Source organism: Metopolophium dirhodum, chromosome 4, assembly GCF_019925205.1.
Source record: "Metopolophium dirhodum isolate CAU chromosome 4, ASM1992520v1, whole genome shotgun sequence".
NCBI classification, from domain to species: Eukaryota; Metazoa; Arthropoda; class Insecta; order Hemiptera; family Aphididae; genus Metopolophium; species Metopolophium dirhodum.
The window spans coordinates 8,909,046-8,915,045 of NC_083563.1; positions in this window are offsets into that span (position 1 = coordinate 8,909,046).

The following is a 6,000-nucleotide window of genomic DNA, read 5'->3' on the forward strand; positions in this document are numbered from 1 at the left end:
GCTTTGGTGCCCGCTTAATCTTTTGTTCGGATAGGTACTATATGCTATATGGTACATCTATCGCGCTGCGCGGAAAGTCCAGAGAAAATAATATAAAACATTTCATACGTATAACAGTAAACTTAATTTTTTGTTTGACAACGAGTCTATAATGCGATGTTGATTGAATATTCTTATTGTACTACGGACGAAGTCGTTCATCCGCAAGGCGTCGAATACGCAATTTTGTAAACGATGCGGAAATCGTTTTTATGGTAGGTATAAATATTACATACTTATGGGTACATTATATAAGGTCACTGGTTACTGGTTCTAGCCATGATATAGGTACCTGCTCACTGACACTTCAACTGGACATAATATATCTACAATACGTGTGCAAGAACAAGACCACTGAATCGCTGAACACTGATCATCAGTACCTAAATTCATTAGAGGCTATAGAGTCTGATCGTTCCGTTGAGCCAAATATATTATATCGTGAAGAGACGTAGGTACATCACAGGTACGTATCATCGTCTTAAATTTGTAAATTTCGTATATCTTTATAGCTGTTAAGGGCCTTCACTCCTTAGTCTTAACACATCGCACTGTGTAAATGTCATTTCTTATAGTATATTCAGGCCCGGATACGCCCGAAAAGTTGCTGAGTTGAACTCGGTGGACCGCTTAAAATTTGAGCCGGCTTAGTAATGTATGGTCAAAAATATTTGAATTCCCCGAACTCTGAACAATGAAATATGAATAAATAATAAAATATTATGTTTTATTGAAAATTGGGCCATTAACTTTTTTATAGGGCCGGTTAAAATCTTAAAACTCGGTGGACCGATACCTATTGCCTATCCGGCGCCGGGTATATTTATGTGGGTATATATTATTATACGCCTATTAACTGGTATAACTGTGGATAGTGGATGCACTTGTCTAACCGGCAGTGTCATAACCGAGAATTATACGTACGTCATAGGTGAGAGGTCAAAACGTTGTAAATCCTACTAGAACTAATTTTTTATTCAAATTATTTTACACAGTTTTAAAAGGCTATCGAACAGGCTCCCTCTTGCAGGCTCATAAAACCACTATGCATCACTGCATCGCACTTTAAAAATCCCTTTTAGACGCTCAACACAATAAAATATGGATGTGTGTGTGTGTGTGTGTACATTGTACATATATGTATGAATTTCCGGGGACTTCATGAGTACCGTATTCCGTGTATTGATCACAGTCACAGGATAAATTTATAAAAATATATGGGATGTAGGCATGTCATGTACGTCTATATATTGTAGGTAGTGTATGGGCTGTGCAGTTAAGTACCAATTGACTGTTATATACTGCAGTAATAGGACCGAGTAACGTTACTTTTATTATTATTATCATATTGTAAAAGGACTTCGATTATTTAATGGTTGCGCGATAATTATTGAGTACGACCGACAAGAATTCATCTGACGCGTTACGCGTTGTCGACGAACCGGTTTTTAAGTAGGATTATCTACAGAAATGTCCGGAAATGTTATTCAGAATCGCATCTCTGTTGGTAGGGTGTGAAGTAGATCATCTGATAACTGCAATACTATTTTCATTATTTTTACTGCAATATTAAATCGTCTATTCATTTTCACTTAGCTAATGATTATTGTTGTATATTATATTATATAAATGCATATAAAGGTTAAATACGAGAACCATCACTTTTTTTTTTTTTTATACATTCCATAGCATTTTTAATTTTTCTTTTCGTACACTGTACACGTCGTGTATAGACGTATATAGCATAATACAGAAGTCTACAACGATACGTATAGTGTATGTGTATTGTGTACCTACTATGTAGGTAATAATATATAGTATTTAATATATTTTAGAAGCCGTACACACTTTAATTGCTTTTAATAATATACGCATAACGATTCGTAATTAATCATCTCCGTTATAATAATTTAATTAATTAAAAATTAATCACAATAAATATAAATGTTTTTTTTAAATGGTTTATTGTAAATTAATTATGGTTGATTATTCAGATAGTTGGTATCATTTAAATGATCATTTGGTTATATTTACCATGACAATAAATCGAATATAGTGATGGTTTTAACACTGCTGCAGTGCTGCCTGCAGGTATTTAGGATTTTCAATACGCGTGCTGTATTATATACGTTTAATACGTATTTACACTGCCTATACACAATACACACATATTATATGACATTATGACTATATTTGTTATATTTTAGCTAGCCAAACTTTCTAAAATCATTCAGTGTTTAGGTATACTTTATTTGTTATGCGTCGAAAGCTTAGTAGGTAGGTACCTAGTTTATTTTTTATTGTTGTCAAGACCTGCACTTTCGTCGTAAAAATAGAATTACAAATTTTATTGGAACATAGGAACAAATTAATTAACCAGTTCTCTGTATCGTAAATAATTGTCATGATTTTCATTACAATGTTAAATTAATTATCGTTTCTAAAACCTAGAATTCGTATATAGTCCCCCTCCCTAAAATTTCAGTCCTCTTAAAATATTTTGTTCAGGATTTCTCCGGGACCAACTTATTTTTTCCGGAAATATAGTTAATGTTACTCCACGAAGTAAAAACACAATAATTAATAATCCAATAGCGCTGTTATTATTCTTTATATCTAAAACTAAGCAATATTGTAAATTAATTTGATGAAAAACTAGGTCATAATTTTTACATTAAAACATAATCATTTAAATCAGTTTTTTTTAAAGTCAATGAATATGGAAGGAGGTGGGTCCATATTAATAGCCACCCACGTCTTTTTTTATGCCCCTCTAAATAATTTGAGTTATTTGTACAATTGTGCCTGCAGCATGTGCAGGACTTGTGGGAAAGATTAACAGATGAACTCTATATACTTTTGATCCATACACAAGCTGATTTTTTAAGGATGCTCACCTCCATTTTGCTCTTTGATAGTAAATTTTTTCAAACTCTCATTTTTAGAATTTTTAAGTATACCTAAATACAATAACTTCAACTGATATCGACTAATTCAAAGCTAATATTTTTTTGTATTACACAAGGAGTGTCCTGTATTCCTGTGGCGATATATAAACTTCTATTTTTCAAATGAAAATTCCCTTTTTTACTGCAAATCATTTTGCAAGAATTGAACATTTTGATGTATCCAAATAAAAATTTTAATGAGTAGTTTCAGAGTTATTAAAATGTTTATACTGAACCTAATAGTAATCCTTAAAAATGGTTTTACAAAAATATAAACTATAATAATAGTATTAAAGTAACTGTACAACGTGTCACGGGGAAGTGACCGGAAGGCGTCATATTATAGACAATAATAGTATACCTCAAGTTATAAAAAAAAACTATGAGGGGGGGGGGGGGGTCTAATTTTTCAAAACAGTTTTTAAGTTAAAATGTTTGTTTTTTTAAAATTTTTTTTTTATTTTAAACGATTATTTTATAAAATTCTATGAATTTTCTATTTTGACCTCTTAAATAAGTACCATCTAGATCAAATTTTTATCAGAAACTACCTTCAAAGTTAACCCCTCCCTCCACAGAAAAAAAAATACGCCACTGCAGAGTAGGTACCTTCTATATTCTGTAAACAAATTAAATATTTCCAAAGAGTTGAATTATATATGTATTAATAAGTATAACCATTAATTCATAATAATTGTATATATAGGATTATGTAACAGGAAGACCTGACAGATGAAATAACTTTTGTTCTAATCAATATTTTCAAATTTTTTTTTATATATAATTTATGACCATAAATGTATAAATTAATATATTTGCGCTACACGTAGGTATATAATATAAATAAAAATATTTTTATTTTTGTTAATACTGAAAATAAAAAATTTTAAATATGATTGAATTTTTTTGGAAAAATTCGAAATAGTCAATTTTTAAACTGATTATAAGAACAATTTTAATGGTAAATAACATTTATCTAAGTCAAGTAGTTTATTTTTTAGAATTTTTTAAAATATCAATTTTTTTTTTGATTAAATTAATTTAGAACGTAATAACTATTTATAAAATACTGTTTTTGGAAATATCTTGACATGAGTATAATTCTTAAATTATTATTTATGAGTCATATAATTTTCACAATTTTTGTCATACGTTTAAGTATCATAATTTTTTTTCCTTGTCAGGTCTTCCTGTTCAATCCTGTATACCTAGAAGAAATTAAGTAATTTTTACATTTTATTCGTTTCTATGGTAATAACTAATAAACAAATAGCGTTATAAAAATCGGTTGTAAAAATAAAATACCAGTACTCAGCTCAAAAACATATTTATGTTAAAAATAAATATTTTCAATCAAGACAAATATTTTAAGCCATATTTTGAGCGTGTGAATGTACTTTTAGGAGTAAATATTATTTATTAAAGTGTAGGTACACTTTTTAATCGTTTTCAGAAGTTGGGGAACTACTTACTAGTTACTATATGCGGCTCCTCTTTAAGTCTTTGATATTGTGTGTGTAAAAATTAAATGTTATGTATCCGTATACTATTGAATTTTAGGTTATTTTTGATAAATAAATTGGAATGAAAAGATAGCGCGCGCTGATATGTTTAAATTTTTCGTTCGTTAGTTTTACTCTTGTAGTTTATTTATCAAGAAACTCCATAAAATATATCGTGCATTTTTTCTTAAAACTCACGTCATATACATTATGTTATACAACGATTATTAAAATAATATATATATATATATATATATAGAAAACCGGTTGTTAAAGACTCTACGTGAATGCTGAAAAAAATGATATATTTCTTATATTATTGTTTTAAAACAAGTACAGCCCAACCTATCTTTTACATTATTTTCTTTAGTACTATTATGGTTTCATGACAGTACTTAGGTACGTCTCGTAATATTTTCATCAAATACTTCAGTATATAGTAAGCTTTAAATTCGTGACACATTATTAATATTACAGTTGATATTATGACTGTAAAAGAGAAACTATTATATAATTTTCAGCTATTTTAAAGAGATTCAATTTCAGTACCTATTCACAATTCACAGTTTTAAGTATAGACTGGTTCAAACATCTTGAGTGAAAATAATATTATAACGTTTAAGTATACCTATTGGTATTCTTTTTTTCGTATAATTATCTTTATTTATATGTATTCTATATAGTCTGTAGTCTATACTATCAGATTTTAGCATACCGTATTATTATGTATTGTGTTTATAATAATATTGTGTTTACGCTTCACTCTTTACTCCAGACGCGTGTGTAAATAAATATTTTACAGTTTTGCAAAATTATTTGGTGTATGTATGGTCTTTGGTATTTACCTAACTCCTATAAATTAAAATATTATACTATATATATTTACAGCTTCATTCATATTTCATTAGGTAATCACTAGGGCTGGGATTTTGATGCAAAGGCATCTTTTTTTTCTGGTATTTCGATCGTTGGTCCGTAAGTATAAAATGTGTTTTGGGTAATACTGGTTATTTTAAAGTAATTTTGTTTTGCATTTTCTTAGTTTTTAAAGCATTTTTTACAATTTGTTCATAAAATAAACGAAAATTGTTGTAATCAACAAGAGACTTTCAACAAACTGCCGACGGTACGAATAATAAATTATATAACACAACAAGTTATCGTCGATAACAATTTTATCATAGCTCAAATTATCGCCGTTATTAACCTATTATATGTATTATTATTTTTAATTTTTAATTTTTATTACACCATACATATATACAAGTTATTGTCGATACTCAATAACAATTTTATCATAGAAATCATTTGGTAATTTTATCTATCATGAAATTTTATCAAAAAATACATTAATTTAGTATCATTTTACAATTTTTTTCCAATTTTTAATCTATAATGAAAAAATTTAAATGCAATTTTATAGTGCATTATTTAGTTTTTTAAGTCATTTTTGCATTTTTTTCAGATTTTTCAGGGCATTAAAATCCCAGTCCTAGTAATTACTAATATCA